At 35.2% G+C, this 20,309-nt stretch overlaps 1 protein-coding gene and 1 pseudogene across 1 annotated transcript in view; both read right to left on the bottom strand.

Moving 5' to 3' along the window:
- Window positions 1–20,309, bottom strand: part of Mipol1 (mirror-image polydactyly 1) — a 323,741-nt gene that overhangs the window by 280,565 nt on the left and 22,867 nt on the right. The gene's annotated exons all lie outside the window — the stretch shown is intronic.
- On the bottom strand, window positions 15,661–16,798 carry LOC144255334 (coiled-coil domain-containing protein 43 pseudogene; annotated as a pseudogene).

Raw genomic sequence — 20,309 nt, 5'->3', positions numbered from 1 at the left:
TTCTGGGGAAATCACCTGCAGCCATAGAAATTTAAAGGCACCCAATTAAGGCCCACCAGTGCAGCCTAGCCTCAATGCTGCCCTAAGACACTGGCAAGTACTTTTGCCCCTCTACCAGGGATGCTACACTGACCCTAATCGCATGTGGCCGTTAGACATGGACAGGCACCATGCCTCCACTGCGCCACTCCAGAACATCTCACCTGCTTGGGCCTGCCAGAGTAGTCTCACTGTCAGGAAACACATGGGAACATTTGAACAATACCTCAAACCCACAGGTTGGTATAGCAAAACTACCCTAAGAGCTGTGTTCCAGTTGGAGGTACAATGCCACAACCTTTACAGCCTACCTAGGCCACTGACACAACTAAAGATATCATTGATGTTGATTATAACTAAAGATGCTATACAGACACAACATTAAAACACCTACCTGGAATTAAAGCCAATACAGCCTATCTGACAACCTAGGTCATAATGTCAGGACAAAGTCTTTGCTACAAAAGCCAGTCTATAAAATTGGTATAGGCAAGTGATTAGCCAGACACCAAATATCAATGTAGGGACACAAGAAATGCTGGGGGAGTGGGGAGATACCATGATACCTCTAAGAGAACTGAGTAACTTTCCAGCTACACGCCCTAAAGAAAAAAAATTTGGGATTGTCCAAAAAAAGAACTTGAAATAAAGTTTTTTTGTTTGTTTGTGTTTGGCACCAGGGATTGAACCCAGGGGTTCTTAATTACTGAGCCACATCCACAGCCCTTTTTTATATTTTATTTAGAGCCAGTGTCTTGTTGAGTTGCTTAGGGCCTTGCTAAGTTGCTGAGGCTGTCTTTGAACTTGAAGTCCTCCTGCCTCACCTTCTGAGCTGCTAGGATTAGAGGAGTGTGCCACTGTGCACAGCTTGAAATGAAGATTTCAAAGAAATTTAATAAAATATAAGATAATACAGACCAGACAATACAAGGAAATTAGAATGAAAAATTTAGCAAGGAGAGATAATTAAAAAAGAACCAAACAGAAATGTTGAAGCTCAAGAACCCCATACATGATAGTCTCCATAACAGACTATAGCAAGCAGAAGAACAAATTTCTAAATTTGAGAACAGGTCTTGCAGAATAACCTAGTCAGATGAAAGGAAGGAAAAAAATTTAAAAGAATGAAGAAAGCCAACAAAACTTATGGAATACCATTAAGCAAGTGTTCTAGAAGGAGAATGAAAAAGGCATGGAATAACCATCCAGTGTAATAACTGCTAAAAAACTTACAAATCGAGAAAGAAATGGGTATCCAAGTCCAGAAAGTTCAAAGAAACCATAATAGATTTGACCTTTCCAAAGCATATTATAGTCAAACTGTTAAAAGTAAAAGACTAAGAGATAATTCTAAAAATGGTAAAAGAAAAGTGTCCAAGTCACATATAAGGGAATATCCATCAGACTAATAGCATATTTCTTACCAAAAACTTTATAGGCCAGGAGAGAATGGGATGAATATTCAAAGTCCTGAAAGAAAAAAAACCTGCCCATTAAGAATACTACACTAAGAAAATAGAGTATAAAATGAAATTATTAAGAAAAAATAGTCTTTCCAAGAAAAGCAAAAACTGACAGAATTCCTTCTGACCAGATCAGCACTATAAGAAATGCTTCGGGGAGTCCTATCGTATAGGGAAAAGAATTAACTCAAAGTTGGAGCACCAATCATACAAAGCAAATATTAGTTCTAAAAGGAGATATTAATTTGATTAGAATAATTGTTGAGAAATTCAATTCCTCACTTTCATCAATGGATCCAGACAAAAAATTAATAAATAGTGAAATTAACCTATACTGTAGACCCAATGCACCTAACAGACATTTTTAGAACATTGTATCTAATCTCTGTACAATACACACTCTTCTCATCAGTACATGGGACATTCTCTATATAGAACATAAGTTAGGTCACAAAATAAGATTTGACAAATTCAAAAAAAATGAAATCATAGCATGAATCTTCTCTGAGCATGCGGAATAAAAGTGGAAATCAATAACAAAAGAAACTTTGGATATTGTATAAATACATGGAAATGTTTTCACTCAAACAACTGAAGAAGCTATACAGACACAACATTAAAACACCTATCTGGAATTAAAGCCAATACAGTCTATCTAACTGATACCCTAGGTCATAATGTCAGGACAAAGTCTTTGCTACAAAAGCCAGTCTATAAAATTGGTATAGGCAAGTCAATATAGAAATGGTATAGGTCAATATAGAAATCAGAATGGAAATTTAAAATTTTCATTAAATAAATGAAAATAGCTTGAGAACAGCTCTGAAAATGAAAATGCAACATGCTGAAATCTATGGATATATCAAGAGTAGTACCATGAAGAAAGTTTATAGCAATAAGTGCTTATGCAGCAACACAGAAAGATTTCAAATACAATAATACAACTCAAGAAATGAGAAAAGAACAAATAAACCTCAAAGTTAGTAGAAGGTATTTAATAATGAAGATCAGAGCAGAAATAAAACAAAAGTTTAAAAAAATACAAGACACTGATAAAACAAAGAGTTGGTTTTTTGAAAAGACAAACTGAAAAAAAGAATAAACCTTTAGCTAGACTAATGTAGAAGACAAAAGACCCAAATAAATAAAATCAGAGTTGAAAAAGGAGACAACTGATACCACAGCAATACAAAGAATCATGAGAGACTACTATGAACAACTATACACTAATATATTGGAATACATATAAGAATACATACAAGAAATGGATAAATTTCTGAACACATACAACCTGCACAAACTGAACCATGAGAACACAGAAAACCTAAACAGACCAAGATTAAATAAAAAGCTTAAATCAGTAATAAAAAGTCTCTCAAAAACGAAAAGCAGAGAACCAAATGGTTTCACTGCTGGATTTTACCAAATCCTTAAAGGAGAACTAATGCCAATTCTTTTCAAACTATTCCAAAGAATGTAAAAGGAGGGATTTCTTCCAAATTCCTTCTATGATGCTGGCATTAACCTGATTCCAAAACCAGACAAGGACACATATACAGAAAAAAAACTACTGACCAATATTCTTGATGAACACAGATGTAGAAATTCTCAACAAAATTCTAGCAAACTGAATCAAGCCTCCCATCAAATACACACACACACACCATGAACAAGTGGGATTTGTCTCAGGAATTCAACAATGGTCAGATCAATAAAATGAAAGACAAAAATCATGATTATCTCAACCAATTCGGGAAAAGCATTTGATAAAATTTGACATCCCTTCATAATGAAAAAATACTCAAAAAATTAGGTATAGATAGAGGATACCTCAACACAATTAGGTTACAGCTGACAAAACTGTAGCCAACATAATATTTAATGGAGAAAAGTTAAAATTCATCCCTCTAAGATAAAGAAACAAGATGAGGATGTGAACTTTCACCACTCTTATTTAATACAGTATTGGAAGTCTTAAGACAAACAATAAACCAAGAAAAAGAAATAAAAGGCATTCAAATAAGAAAGGAGGAGGTCAAATTATCCCTGTTTGAAGATGACGTGATTTTCTATGGAGAAAAACCTAAAAGATTCTACAAAAAAAAACGCTAACAGATAAAACAAATTCAGTAAAATTACAGAAAACAAATTTGTACACATGAAAGTCAGGTTCATTTTTATATGCCAGTAATGAAATCATGGAGAAAGCAATCCCATTCACAATAGCCACAAAAATAAGTAAGAATAAGCTGATAAGGTGGTGCACACCTGGAATCCCAGCAGCTTGGGAGGCTGTGGCAGGAATTCAAAGCCAGCCTCAGCAATGGCAACACACTAAGCGATTCAGTGAGACCTTGTCTCTAAATAAAATGAAAAAACTGGACTGGGGATGTGGCTCAGGGGTAAAGTGCCCCTGAGTTAAATTCCTGGTACCAAAAAAAAAAAAAAAGTAAGTATAAATCTATCAAGGAAATAAATGATCTCTGCAACAAAAATTATGAAATACTGATGAAAAAATTAAAGAGGACAACTACCACTACCACTATCACCACCACCACCACCACATTACCACCCCCAGAAAGGGGGAAAAAGCAAACAGACAAGGAAAACCATCCCATGTTCATGAATTGGGAGATTTAATATTGTTAGAAAGTTCACACTACCCAAAGCAATCCATTGAAACAATGTAATTTCTATCAAAAATTAGGGGAAAAACTTCTAAAATTTGAATAGAACCATAAAAGATCCCAAATAGTCAAAGCAAACTTGAGCAAAAAGACTAAAGCTGAAAGCATTACAATTACAATACCTGATTTCCAAGCATACTATCCATCTATAGTAACCGAAACAGTAATGGCATAGAATCAGATGCACAGATAAAAGGAATAAAATAGCCCAAAAACAAATCCATGTTTTTATAGCCAACTGACTTTCAATAAAGAGAACAAGAATATACACTGGAGAAAGGGAAGTCACTTCAATAAATGGTACTGGGAAAATTAGATATCCTCATGCATAAGAAAGAAATAAGGCCCCTATATTTCACCATATACAAAATCAACTCAAAATGGAGTAAAGATTTAAATGTAACTCCTAGAAACTCCGAACTACTAGAAGAAAATAGGAGAAACACATTAGGACATTAGTCATAACAAAGACTTTTTGGATATGACCTGAAAAGCCAAGGCAACAAAAACAAAAATTGGCAAATATACCACAATAAAAAAACTTCTACACAGGAAAGGTAAAGTAAATGGAGTGATAAGACAACTTACAAACTGGAAAAAAATATTTATAGGTCATTCACTCAAGAAGAGATTAATATTCAGAATATATAGAAAAACTCAACAAAAAAACCTCTAATAATCAAATTTTGAAATAGGCAAATTACTTGAATAGATATTTCTCAAAAACGGATATACACTGGCCAATGAGATATCATCTCACCCCAGTTGGAATGCCTATTATCAATAAAACAAAAATTACAAATGCTAGAGAGGCTTTAGAGGAAGTGGAACTCTCGCATGCTCTTGGTGGGAATGTAAAATAGCACAGCCATTATGGAAAACAGTATACAGGTTTTTCAGAAAAACAGAAATAGAACTGTTACTTAATACAGCAATCCTACAACTTGCTATATGTTATGTTTTGGATATAAGGTGTCCCCCCCAAAGTTTCTTTATTAATGCAAAAATATCCACAGATGATATCATTGGACTGTGAGAATTATAACCTTATCAGTCTGTCCTAGTCTGAATGGTCTAAATGGGTGGTACTGTATGGCTGAAGGAGGTGGATCACTGGGACCATGCCCTGAAAGGGTTCATCTTTCCTGAAGCCTCTTCCTCTTCTCTCTCTGCTTCCTGACCACCATGATGTAAGCAGTGCTGCTCCACCATGCCCTTCCTCCATGATGCTCTGCCACACCTTGGGCCCAAGGCAATGGACTTGGCCAATCGGCCAACATGGACTAAACCTCTGAAACTGTAAGCCATAATAAACTTTTCCTCCTCTAAGTTGTTCTTGTATATTTTGGTCACAGGGACACAAAGCTAAGAAGCACAGAAAATAGCATCAGAGGTGGAATCATCACTATCAGCATGTGGTTCAAAAGGCTTTGGAGCTGATCTGTAGGAGGAGTTTTGAAAAATTTGCAGATACAGGCTAGAGAGATTTAGAATGTTATAAGTGGAGCTTAATGGGTAATTATGGCAGGAGTTCAGAGAACCATAGTGCAGATGGTAAAGACGGCACTCATGAGGTTTCAGGGAAGGATGAGGATCCTATTGGGAATTGTACTAGAGGTTACTCATGTTACATTCTGAAAAGAACTTGTATACATTCTACCCATGTCCTAACACTCTGCGTGAGGATGAATTTAAAACTTATATACTAATTAGTCTGGCAGAGGAAATTTCTTTTTTTTTTCCAATATTTATTTCTTAGTTGTAGTTGGACACAATACCTTTACTTATTTATTTTTATGTGGTGCTGAGGATCAAACCCAGGGCCCCGCATTTGCTAGGTGAGTGATCTCAGCAAGACCACAACCATCCAGGCTCAAGAATGGAAAAGTAAATTTGAGGAGATCCTGGGAGAACCCTGCTTGCAAAGGGAGTCCTAGGAAGTTGTTTCACAAAGTTCAGCCACCCAAGCACTCAGAGGCTGTGGTGGCTATGGTCCCAGGGGGCTCAGCCACTACTGCTTGAGCTGGCAGTAGACATTGGTGTCATCCATGTGGTATTGGTTCTGCAGAAATGCAGGATGCTGGAATTCAAGGGTCATGGAGCTTCTACAAGATATCACAGGAAGAGCTGGGAGGCCATGCAAATTGTAGCAGGGTAAAAATGTCTATTAGGCTGCCCCTGAGAAGGTAATGTGTGAAGCTGTGAAGATGAAGCTGAAGCTGGAATGGACACCTTGACAATTAAGAGATGCCAGTAATGTGTACTGTCTGACAAGAAAAGCTGCTGGATGCAGAAAAAGACAGACTAAAAGAGAGAGCATGCGTGGCAAATTGGCAAAGTCAAAAGGGCACAACTGCCCAAGCTCTTTGGAGAGTACAACGCACAATCATGTATCCTAGATGCTGATGCTATATGTAGAGTTAAAGGATCCAATTGTATGACTATGGCTACGTTTCAATCTTGTTTTGGTCCCACTCCTTTCTATGGCCTCACTCCTCCCTTTTGGAATGAAATGTTTACTGTGTGCCACTGTATATGGGATATATGTAAGTTACCTCTGATTTTTACAGGGGCTCAGAGCCAAAAATTTGCCTTGAGTCTCAGATAAGATTTTGGACTTGACTTTTGAGTAATCCTAGAAGTGTTAAGACTATGACTCTTTGAGAAGAACTGAATATATTTTGCACTGTGAGATGGTATAAGATCTTGGGGTCCAGAGGTCAAATGTTATGGATTGAATCTGAGACAGCTCCCCAAATTTCCTAAATTAATACAGGATGTGACATGATTAGATTATGAGAGTTGTGACCTAATTAGTCCATCCTAGTTTGAATTGCTTAACTGGGTGGTAACTGTAGGCACGGGGGCATTGCTGGAGAAAGTGGTTCAATGGGGGCATGCTCTGATAGGGTTCATCTTCCCTGAAGCCCCTTCCCCTTCTCTGCTACTCATGGCTACCATGAGGTGAGTAGTGCTCCTCTGCCATGCTCTTCTTCTATAACCTGCCTTGCCTTGGGCCCAGAGTAATGGGCTCTGTGACCATGGACTAAACCTCTGAAACTGTGAGCTATGATAAACTTTTCTTCCTCTAAGTTGTTCTTATTGTGAAGCTTAGTCATAGCAATAGTTGACTAACAAAGGACACATCAAAAGGAAACAAAATCAGTATGCTAAACAGACATCTGCATCTTCATGCTTATTGCAGCACTATTCACAATAGTCAAGATATGTAATCTAAGGTAAGGGTCATCATTAGATGTATGGTTAAAAAAAAAACATATAATACAATGAAATATCATTTAACCATAAAAGAAAAAGAATGGAATACTGTCATTTGCAACAACATGAATGGAACTGGAAGGGATTATGTTAAGTGAAATAAGTCAAGAATAGAAATAATAATATTTCAAATTCTTACATATATGTGGAAGCTTAAAAGTTGACCTCATAGAAGCTAAGAATAGTGTTTATAAAAACCTGAGAAGGTTGTGGGGGAATAGGATGAGGAGATCATTGTTAATATGCACGGGGGGTGCATCTAGATGGGAAGAATAACTTCCAATGCACAGTATGATAACTATATTTGTCTAGAGTTAATTGAATATTTCAAAATACCTAATAGAGAAGAATTTGAAAATTCCCAAGACAAAGAAATGATAAATTTTTGAGATCACACATATGTTAGTTATCCTGATATTTATCATTATGCAGCATACGTGCATTGAAATGTTACCACTGTACCCCAAAATACACATAATTACTATGCATTAATTAAAGATGAAAATTATATTTTCTAAAATGAATTCACCAAATGAACCATATCAGACCTCTACCAGTACCATAGTGAGCCGTCTCAGATCCAATTCATAACATTCAATTTCTGGACCCCAAGAGCTTATGCCCATCTCACAGTGCAAATATATTTAGTTCCTCTCCAAGAGTCTCATAGTCTTAACACTTCCAGCATTACTCCAGTAACATAGCGTACTGGTATCCTACAAATGAGTGGTGACTGAAATGGTCTCCAGTTAAAGTCTAGGCTTTGCCTACAAAAGTAACTGCTAAAAGTTCAATAAACGGTTTGGAACACAGAATAGATTATTAGTTTGGTCTACTTAGATATATTTCTTCTGATTTATCTAAGTATAAAATAGGTAATTAAGTAAAATATTACATGGACACAACACATTCTTTATACCCCTAAAGACATGTTTTCACTGAAAGTTTAAATAGTAAATTAAAATACTTGTTACCCCAAATGAGGGGAGACATTGAGGACAAACTTAATTGGGCTGTTATGTTCTAAGTTTAAATATGAGAGAAAATGAAAAGGAACTCTCAGAAAAGTTTCTAGGAACTAGAGGCAGCATGTGCTAGGATCAGGAAAATACTATGGCAGCAGAGGGAGAGATTTCTGCACATGACACATTATCTAGAACACTCAATGTAATAAATAATACATATTCTTAAGAGAACTTGGGAGTGGCTCACAACTTCATCTTATTTAGTTAAACTAACATTAACTCTAAAGGCTACTTCATTACAAAGCAAGATCCAGTCCTACAATTCTTTACCTCTTGAATTATAAAAGTTATCCTTGGAAAAACAAAAGTAGAGGTAGTGGCAAGGTGGCTGAACTGCCCACCATACGGACAGGTAAAGAGGCCAACTCAAAGAGTTCCACTGAAAGAAGAAAATTAAGGTCTACTTGGATAAACAATGGAAACAGAAAGAAATCCCAAGAGTGAATATAATACAAAATGGTAGCTATAGTTACTTATGGATTCATCCCTGGAATTCAGGAAAGGGTTACATAGACTAAACTTTATTTGAAAGTAAAATACACCTAATTGACTATACTATACATTTGGGTAAATACATCATATTTAAATTATACTTGCTGGTCCCCCAAGTACCAAGTGCCAGCATCTGTGATGGTTTTATCAATATTGGCCCTAACAATCCAAGAGAATCTGAGAAGTCTTTAGAATGGATTTGGATTATTGAACCAAACCCAAATGGGTTGAGTGGTATTACAAAATGATGAAATATACTTGTTACCCCAAATGGGATCACTAGATGGTGCTCTCTTCCAGAAGACTGGTCAACACTGGCAGTGTGTTTAGAAAGATGAAACTATACAAGAGTGGAATGGATGCTTCACTACGCTGATGAAACAGCATACACATGGATTGGGGGAGGCTTATATCCTCAAAAGAACCACTGAATATTTTAATCACAGTAGAATCTAGCAACTTTAAACTGGCTCTATGATTTTAACCTTTCTGCCTTAACAGTATGATATAACAGGATTAAATGAAACATTTCGTTAACAGAATTAAAAGAAAATCACTTATTTGATTTCCAGAATTAGAAAATATTTTGGCAGGCCGATTTAACTGACATGGTTCTTATAGAAAAATGGATAAAAAAATTATTATGGAATACTTATCCCAAAAAAATTACACATGCAAGTAAATGCCTCCCTCAATACATAAAATAAAAATACAAGTATCTGTTGATGGAGAAGGAAAAAATAGAATGTAACAGTGTATTAAAAGACCTATGAAAATATATAGTTGGTATCAATATATCTTTAAGAGGAGATTCCCATTTCTATCTGGATGGCTCAAGTTCTAGAATATTAGTTTTTCCTTTTATATAAAATATCACAGAAAATACTGTTAGACAATTATAAAAAGATAACTGAAAAATATGTGGCAAGGAGATACTGACAAGGTATCAGGGTGAAGACAAAAGTTAAGCAGATCAGTATAGCATGGTTCCTTCTTTCTAGAGGATACTTAAGACTACTGATCTTAACCAGAACTCCCTATAAACCTTGATCTATGGAATTTATAAGCTGAATGATAACTCTTTAATTAATAAGTAACTTCTTTTAAATGTACATAGGGTATGTAGGTATGTATGCATTTATACTAGGGATTGAATCCCAGGGCACTAAGTCACATCCCAACCCTTTTTTGTTTTATTTTGAGATAGGTTCTCACTAAATTACATAGGGTCTCATTAAATTTCTAAAGCTGACCCCAAACTTGTGATTCTCCTGCCTTAGCCTCCGGAACTGCTGGGATTACAAGTATGTGCCACCATAATCGGCTATTTTTTATTCATTTTATATTAAGTATTCCTTGTATTCATGATGTATCTTTACATCACTGTGTATAAAACACTACATAATAGGTATAACAGACAAGAAAAGCATAATACTTAAGCCAAACCATTACATACACATTATTCAAAATGAGTTCATGAAGAATTACATAATTAGGCAATTACCATTTTAAATGTCTTACTATGACATAAACTATATACAACTTTTTATATTTATGGAAGAGTGCTTCAGTGATATTTGAGGATATCTCATTAGGGTTTAGGGATGGGCTAGTAACACATTATTACCTTTCCCATTTAACACACTATAGAACACAGGCTGTCTATCAGAAATGCACTATTTATGCTGTTTTCAAGTCCTTTGGGTATAGACCAAGGAGAGGGATAGCTGGGTCAAATGGTGGTTCCATTCCCAATTTTCCAAGAAATCTCCATACTACTTTCCATATTGGCTGGACCAATTTCCAGTCCCACCAGCAGTGTATAAGAATACCTTTTTTCCCACATCCTCGCCAACACTTATAGTTGTTTGTATGCATAATAGCTGCCATTCTGACTGAAGTGAGAGTGGTTTTTCTTTTTTAGTGCATTTTTCTTTTTTAGTGCATTCTTTTTTAGTGTTTTTTTTTTAGTGCATTATCACTAATTGCTAGTGAAAATGAACATTTTTTCATGTGTTTGTTGACTGATTATATATCCTCTTCTGAGAAGTACCTCCTCAGGTCCTTGGCCCATTTATTGATTGGGTTATTTGTTTGTTTTGTTTTGTTTTTTTGGTGGCTAGCTTTTTGAGTTCTTTATATAACCTAGTGATTAGTGCTCTATCTGATGTGTGAGGGGTTAAGATTTGCTCCCAAGATGTAGGCTCTCTATTCACCTCACTGACACGAATTGGTGAGTATACTATGTATACAACCAGAGATAAGAAAAATTGGGCTCTCTATATAAGAATTGTAATGCATTCTGCTGTTATATATAAATAAAAATTAATTAATTAATTAATTTGAAAATTAAGGTTCAAAAAAAAGATAAGAAAAGAAATACACTATTTAACCCATTTTTAAGATCAGATTAGATTTTCTTTCTTTTCTTTTTTGGTACTGGAGATTTATTCAGGGACATTCGGCCACTGAGCCACATCCCCAGCACTATTTTGTATTTTATTTAGAAATAAGGTCTCACTGAGTTGCTTAACACCTCTCTTTTGCTGAGGCTGGCTTTAAACTCATGATCCTCCTGCATCAGTTTCCCAAGCCGCTGGGATTACAGGCGTGCATCACAGTGCCCAACAGATTACATTTCCATAATGAAGATTATTACATGATTAAATTCTGAAAAAAATCTCTGTATCTCCTCCACTTTATGGTCCATTTGTACATTTACTTTTGTATCTATTCTACATTTACATTATATATAATTCAGATAGATTCTGTATCTTTACCTATACCTATTCTACATATCTTTTACAAAATTTCTCATAACTTAAGAGCTAAAAAGCATCTCAAAAATCATTTAGTGGACAAAGTGGAGGGAGGAAAGGAGAAGGTATGGGAGTAGGTAAGTTGGTGAAATGAAACAGACATCATTACCCTAGGTACATGTATGGTTGCACAAATGATATAACTCTGCATTGTGTGCAACCAGAGAAATGAAAAGTTGTGCTCCATGTGTGTACAATGATATGTATACAAATGGAACACACATAAATGAATGGCTCAAGTTCTGGTGTATAAATAATTTTAAAATTTTAAAAAATTAAAAAATCATTTAGTAATCTTCCCCATTATAGATGAAGAAACTATAATAAGAAAGACAAATCAATATCTCCCAAAGTGAAAAAACAGGGTCAAACTCTTGACAAGTTCAGTACTCTTAGGACTATCACATACTGGCCAACATACAATATTCATCTTAAGTGGTCAGTACACTTTTTCTGTAAAACAATATTTTAGGCTTTGTGGGCTTATATCATCTCTGTTGCAATTATTTCACTGTAGCAAAAAAAAATTATCATAAAAAATACACAAGTACATGGGCATGATTATGTTGCAATACCATTCTATTTACAGAAAAGGCAGCAGGCCATAGGCCATAGATTGTCAACTCTTTAAAGACCTGACTTAGATGTTAGGGAGGAAAAAAAGTGGCTCTTAATATAACAACACAGTAAATATGAAAATAAAGAAGGCTTTCCATGCTCAAGTCTCCTAGAAAAGTATTAAGGTCCATGAGAAAATAAATCTTTTGACACTTAAGATATTTATTAAATGATAACATTTACTAAATTACTATTATTTTGAAAGGCCTTTTATTTACTAATCATTTGTCTGAAACTCAAATGACCAATACTGAAAATAATAACTCTAAAGGAAATATCCTAAAGGAAAAGATAAAGATTAGACTGGAAAATGAGCCAGTATCTAAAGATCGCTCTTTTTTTTCCTTCTATATTCTTATAATTATATTACAGTTGTAATGATGGGATTTATTGACACATATTGGTACATACACAAAATATAATAATTTGGCCAATACCATGCATTCCCCTTTCCGTCCCAGGGTCTCTTTTCTTTTTAGATCTCCCTTCAATTTTCCTGAGGTATGCCCCCATCTTCCTTTTTCTTCTTTGACTTCTACATATGAGAGAGAACATAAAACCTTTGACTTCCTGAGTTTGATTTATTTTACTTAACATAATGTTCTCAAGTTCCTGCAAATGACATAATTTCATTCTCCTCTATGGCCAAATAAAATTGTGTGTGTGTAATATATATATATATAAAATCACATTTTCTTTATCCATTCATCCACTGACGGATATCTAGGCTGGTCCCACAGTTTGGCAATTGTAAATTGTACTGCTATAAATATGGGTATGCATGTATTGTTATAGTATGTTGACTTTTAATTCTTTAGGATAAATAATGAGGAATGGTATGGCTGGGTCATATGGTGATTCCATTCTTAGTCTTTTGAGGAACTATACTGATTTCTATAGGGGTTGTACTAATTCACAATCCTACCAACAGTGTAAAAGTGTTCCTTTTTCTCCACACTGTTGCCAGCATTTATTATTGCTGTATTCTTGCTGGCTGCCATTCTAACTGGAGTGAGATAAAAACCTCAGTGTAGTTTTGATTTACAATTCCCTAATTAATACCTAGAAAAAAATTGTAAAACTTACTTAGATTAAGAGCACCTTTTACACAGAATCAAGGAAATTACAAGCACTTTCTGTTCCATACTCAAGTGTAAAACATTTCTAGTTTCTTCATGACTTTCTCACTTGAATTTAATTTGATAGATTTTGTTTTGGCAATCCACCTTTACTGAGTGTTCCAGAACAATCACCTTGGTTTTCATAGGAAGAATGTTTCTTATAATGACATTTCCATTAGTTTATTTTGATTTAATTACATTATATGATTATAACCACAGATACAAGTAGTATAAATAGGTTTGGCAACCAAAACAACCAATGCTTGATAAATACACATAAATCAAAGGAACTGTTAGAAGCAGAGTATCTATCTATAAAAGATGAATCTACTAGCCTGAGTATTAAGCATATCATGAGCATCAGGCAGTGCGTTTATGCCAAAAAGAATATAGAACTTCAGGTATTTTGGAAAATTGTTGAGTGGAAGCCATTTAATACAACTTCAATTATATATTGAAAACTGTCTATATTTTTTGATCAATAAAGTATTGACTGAAACTGTAAGGACAGATGGATGGAAATGCATAAATTCTACCAAATAATCAATGGTACACATTTCTCAAAGAATGAATATGTATATGTAAGGGATAAAATTATATTTTACCAGGAAGAAGTTGTGGCTCAGTGGTAGAGCATGTGTGAGGCGCTGGGTTTGATTCTTAGCACTGCACATAAATAAATGAATAAAATAAAGGTCCATCAACATCTTTTACAAATTTTTTTAAAAAGCATTTTTAAAATTATATTTTATCTACAATCATATAAAAATTTTTAAACTGTATTAATATATTGGTTTAAGTTTAATCTTAGTATTATCACAGATACATGACTTTGTTATCGAGCTATACTGTTAGGACATAGCCCCATCTACTGGAGAAATAGACATATTTCGAGAGCTTATGTTTTATACCTTTTTACTAATTTTGCAGTAAACTTAACAAAACTGACTTTTAGAAAAGCCAGTTTTTACATTCTTTTTTTTTTTTGGTGACTTAAATAAAGTTTATTTTTTAAAAAATGTCGTTATTTTTGCAATGCCATGGTTAGAGGACTTTATGAAGAGGTAACATAATTTCCTTTTCTTTAACCATGCTTTTTATTTTCAACCTTCTGCACAAAGATAAAAGTTTTTGTTAATCTCATAGTTAATGATATAAAACAAAGGTCAGCAAACTTTCTTGAAAGGGCTAGACAGTAAATAATTCAGGTTTTATCATGTGTTCTTTATCTTATACCCTCTTGAAAATGCAAAAAACATTTTTAGTTTGTACCATACAAAAAAAGATGGCCAAATTTGCCCTGTAGTTGGTAGTTTGCTGACTCGTGGTATAAAATATCTACTTTGTCTTATGAGAGAAAAATGCTCTTTTAGGCTTCTGGACAGTCTACTACTGCCTGAAGTCAAGTAGAGAAGAGCCTTATTTATAATTGAATGTGACTTGTGAAAAAGGTAGAAATGGAGAGTTCTTGCTCACTTTTGACTCTCCCAGGCAATTTTCCCATTCATTCATTCAATAAATTTGTTAAGCACCTACTATGTACACTCTTTTAAGTATTTTTTATATTAGCAAGATTTCCAGTGTTTCTTTAAAAGGGCAATTCCTCCAGTTTCTCTAATCAGGAGTTACCAGGTCTTAATAGTCATGTTTTAGGGAAAATTGGGGTTAAAATTTCTACTGGCATTCAAGAGAATTCATGATTATAAAAAAAAATGAATCTAGCTTAACAATGATAATGTTGCACTCAATATTGACACATCCTTCTTAATGTCACAGCCTATATGAAGAAAAATATTTAACTATCTTAGATACTTTATCCCATCAGTTGAAATTTTCTTTAAAAAAGATCTCAGATCTTAAACACACTCCAAATAATTTCTTCCCACTTTCTTACGTTTTCTGTCATGTAACATAAAATCCAATCCAAGTAGGGTTTTTCATTAGTTTTTCTTTTTGGCAGCACTGGGGATTGAAGCCAGCAGTGAGTCTCTAGGCCTTTTTTTTTTTTTTTTTTTGAGACTGGTCTCACTAATTTGCCCAAACTGGCCTCAACTTGTAATCCTCCTGCCTCAGCCTCCCCAGGAGCTGGAATTACAGCTTCCTGATTAGGTTTATATATCAGCCATAAAACTATACTACACTTAGGAGTAAATATTACCTCTGAAGTAATTTATACTTGCACTTTTCATCTCAGAGGAACGGTCATGTTTCTTCTCCCAGAAGAAAACCCTGTTAGCTTTCTGAATCCTATTTATTCAAGGAAAATTAGGTGAGGGAAGACATTTTATAAAAAAGGAGCCAAAAGGAGCACAGAACTTCAGTATTAAAATATAAAGATTGCCCCAATTGCAGCTCTTTGGTACAGACATTAATTATCTGATCATCCACATCAGCAAAACATGGCACATTTTTGTAATTAAAAGTGATTGTGATTTTCCTTTTGACCATGTAAACAAAAGGGAAATGCCTTGGGAAAGAACTATGCAATGTTTTCTCATTTCTCTTAAATACACATTTGCAAAGCCAGTTTTCCTTTTCATCAAGTTCTTGAAGCAGGGGAAGAATTGAACAGGCCAGGGTTATCGCTTTCGCTCCCCTCTCTGTGTCCTTTTCTTTTCCTTTTCCTTGCGCTCCTGCTTGGCTAGTTTGTCTCTCTCCCTCTGCAGCTTGTCCTGTTCCTTCTTTCTTTGGGACTCATCCCGAAGTGAGTCTCTCTCCAATTTCCGAGCATTGAGGACATCTTCTACATTGGTGTTTCGAAACAGATTTATCTGAACCAATGTTCATCGTGGTGGCACCTGAATCATCCTTCTCATCTGCTTCATCCTCTTCATCTGTTACATCAGCATACTGGGCCAGCAGGGCAGCTTTTCTCTGTTTTTCCTCTTCCCACACCATCCTGGGCTTCACCACAATCTGTGCCTGCTTCTCAATGAGGGTGGCAATGGCCTGTACCTCATCTTCTTTTTTCACTTTGGTGACAACATTCTGAGTTTCAGACCATCGTTCCACAATCTCCTTGCAGATATTAAGGAGTGAATCTTCTTCCAGAAAAGCAGACAGGATACCCTGCAGAGCGTCCAACTTCTCTTCTTCCTCCTCCTCCTGCAGGACACCAAGGATGTAGGAACCGTAAACGGCTTGGTCCACTCCCAGCGCCTCCAACCGTCCGTCCAGCCAGGATCCAAAACCCCCACCCCCGCCATCACTTTCGCCGGAGGTTGCCGCGGCCACTTCGCAGGGCGCCGCCATCTTGGGGTCCCAGTTTTTACATTCTTAACTTGCAATTATCTACATTTTTCCTAATCAACATTCTGGCCCAGATTTTCATTTGTGAAGTAATATTTCTGAATAACAGGGATTTCCTGAACATCTAACAAATTTTCCCATAAGAAAACAAATAGTAGCACTGATCTTGGAAAAGAAAAAAATTTAGTATTTACACTATGAATTCTAAAGTAGAGGATAAAATACACAAAAATTACTCCACAAAGATACAGATATAGAGTAATATCCTATAAACAAATACCAATGTAAACTCTCAAAGTTCCACTAATTCCATGGTCATAACAACAGACAGATAAGAGGACAGACAAAAACAAAACAGGGTTTCTGAATTCTTTGTTGACTTTTCCACAATAATGAGTAACAGTAAAAAGTTCTGAATTTTTAAGAATTTGATGAAAAAACAATAACATAGCAGATTTAAGGATTAAAAAGTTCTCCTCTAATGACTACTTTAAATACATATTTATTTATATTGACAAAAATTGCATATATTTATCCTGTTTTGAAATATACATATGCATTATGGTATGGTTAAATAGAGCCAACTAACATCTCATTAACTTATTTTTCACTGTTTCCTGATAAAAATCAATAAATTTAGTCTCTCAGCAATTTTCAAGAATACAATACATTGTTATTAACTGTAAATACCAGGTTATGCAATAGAGCTCCTGAACCTATTGCTCCTTACTGAAATTATGTATCCTTTGACCAAAATCTTCATCTCTAGTAACCACCATTAACCTCTACTTCTGTGTTCTACTTCTTTAGATTCTACTTATATGTGAGCTGTTTTTGTTACATATATTTTTAAATAATATCAAAATATATTAATCATTAATGTAACTGAATTTCAAACTCTATTATTTTTAATCATAATACAAAGTATATAAATTTAACTCAACAAAAGCCCAATTAAAATCAATCAGCATTGGGGCTGGGGCTGTGACTCAGTGGTAGAGCACTTGCCTAATATGCATGAGGCACTGGGTTTGATCCCTGGCACCACATACAATAAACAAATAAAATAAAGATATTGTGTCCATCTTTAACTACAAAAATATTAAAAATAAATAAATAAATCATCATTAAAGGTATAGAATCAGTACAACCAGTAACAGATTTTTTTCTCTCCTAGAGCTTTTATTTCCACATCTCTGCATAGTCTCAATATAGAATTTAAGTATTTTCCTCTTGGTGTTATTAATTCCATGTCTTTAATATTAATTAGTTTACTACTCAGTGAAGTTAGTTCATATAAATAGTAAGCTTCTGACATTAGTTTTTTTTTTTAAAGAGAGAGAGAGAATTTTTAATATTTTTTTTTTTTTAGTTCTCGGCGGACACAACATCTTTGTTTGTATGTGGTGCTGAGGATCGAACCCGGGCCGCACGCATACCAGGCGAGCGGGCTACCGCTTGAGCCACATCCCCAGCCCCTGACATTAGTTTTTAATACCATTTATTTTAACATATATCTAGTGTCCACTGAGTATTATACCTAGCAGAAGAGTATGTTTCAATGAACTACTCAACGTAAAGATTTTCAAGAAATTGTTGATCTATTTTGGGAACTTAAACATTTCCAACCTTCTAAATTTTCTTCAATGGTCAGGGTAGGGTTTTTGTTGTTGTTTGTTTGTTTTTTTGTTTTTTGTTGTTGTTTTGTTTTGGTTTTGGTACCAGAGATTGAACTCAGGGACACCTGACCACTGAACCACATTCCCAACCTAATTTGGATTTTATTTAGAGATGGGTTTCACTGAGTTGCTTAGTGCCTTGCTTTTGCTGAGGCTTGCTTTGAACTTGCAATCCTCCTGTCGCAAACCTCCTGAGCCTCTAAATTACAGGCCTATGCCACCATGCCCGGTTCAGGGTGCTTATTTTATAAAACAAAACTATTTTTAACTAAATAATTAATTAATTTTGGGTGCTAGGGATTGAACCTAGGGCTCCACTCCTGCTAGGTAAGCGTTCTTCTACTGAGCTACAATCCTCAGTCACTTAAATATTTTTTCATACTTCTTTTAATATCTCATCTACTATGTCTCCCAAGCGTTCATGTGTTGGAGGCTTGGTCTTCAGGGTTCTGATATGGAACCTTTAAGAGGGGAACATAATTACATCACTGGGGCTAATTACACACTAAAACATTTAAAGCAATACACTTGATTGGATAAACTGATTTTTTACAATTATTATTTCAGATCCTCACCTGGCAACTGAATTTTTACAATTATTATTTCAGATCCTCACCTGGACTTGAAAGAAGGTAAAGGGAGTATCAATGGTTGGAAGAAAAAGAATACACTGCTAGAACAAGAATCTCATTCAAAGGCAACTTATTACAAGCCAATTTCAGGATTTGCCCTTACAGGCATTCTATAAGATCCTGTATCCTTCTCTTCTTCCTGCAACAACCTTGAAAACTTTGTGATGGTTGTATCACAGGATGGAGGGAAATGTTATTTCTGCTATGGTGTGGATACAGTCTGAGTACATCCCCCAAGGGTTCATGTATTCAAGGCTTTGTCCTCAGTGTAGCAATATTGGAAACTGGAATGGAATCTTTAAGAGGTAGGCCCTAGCAGAATATAATTAGATCTGTGAGGGCATTACTTTTAGAAGGAATCCATATATTTCTCACGGAATCTTGGTTAGTTCTCACAAGAAAATTGTTATAATAAAAGAGTGTGCAAAGCCTCTTTCCAGTCTGTGACTTTCTGTCTTATCATGTGATCTCTTTCTCTCTCTCTCATATGTTTTTTGATGCCATCCACTCTGAGGTCCCCACCAGAACCAAGTCAATGCTGGTATTAATGTCCTTAAACTTCCAGAACTGTGAATTAAAACAACAACAACAAAAAAAAAAAAAAAAAAAAAAAAAAAACCTCTTTTCTTTATAAAGTATCCAGCCTTGGATATTTCATCATAATAACAGAAAATAAACTAATATAATCTCTAAGCCAAACTGAGTGAGAAATAACTTTTTGTTGTAGTAAGCCAAAATCTGGGGGTTATTAGTACAAGATAGCCTCTTTCTATACCAGAACACAACTTTAGAGACTTCCACCCTTCCTCCCTCAATGCTGACCAAAGAAGTTTCTTCATGAAGTAAAAATAAATGTCAACAATAATCCTGTGGTACCTGAGACTCTCTTAACCCAAGTTCATTCCATCTTCTTTCTTGAAAACACTCCCTCTCCCTCCCTCCCTCCCTCCCTCCCTCCCTCCCTCCCTCCCTCCCTCCCTCCCTCTCTCTCTCTCTCTCTCTCTCTCTCTCTCTCTCTCTCTCTCATTTTTGACCTTCGTTATGTCTTTGTTCTTCACCACCATTTCCAAATTTCAGATACGAGGAGACGCGACAGTAGACAGTGACTCTATACTGGTAAAATGAAATAACTATGGTGAAAAAAATTCAAAGAACTGAATAGATAAATAGACTATAAAATGTGTCACCTTCATGGAGAAATGCTCC

Source organism: Urocitellus parryii, chromosome 6 (genome assembly GCF_045843805.1).
Source record: "Urocitellus parryii isolate mUroPar1 chromosome 6, mUroPar1.hap1, whole genome shotgun sequence".
NCBI classification, from domain to species: domain Eukaryota; kingdom Metazoa; phylum Chordata; class Mammalia; order Rodentia; family Sciuridae; genus Urocitellus; species Urocitellus parryii.
Note: the sequence above shows the minus strand (reverse complement) of the source record. Positions and strands in the feature narration are given on the sequence as shown.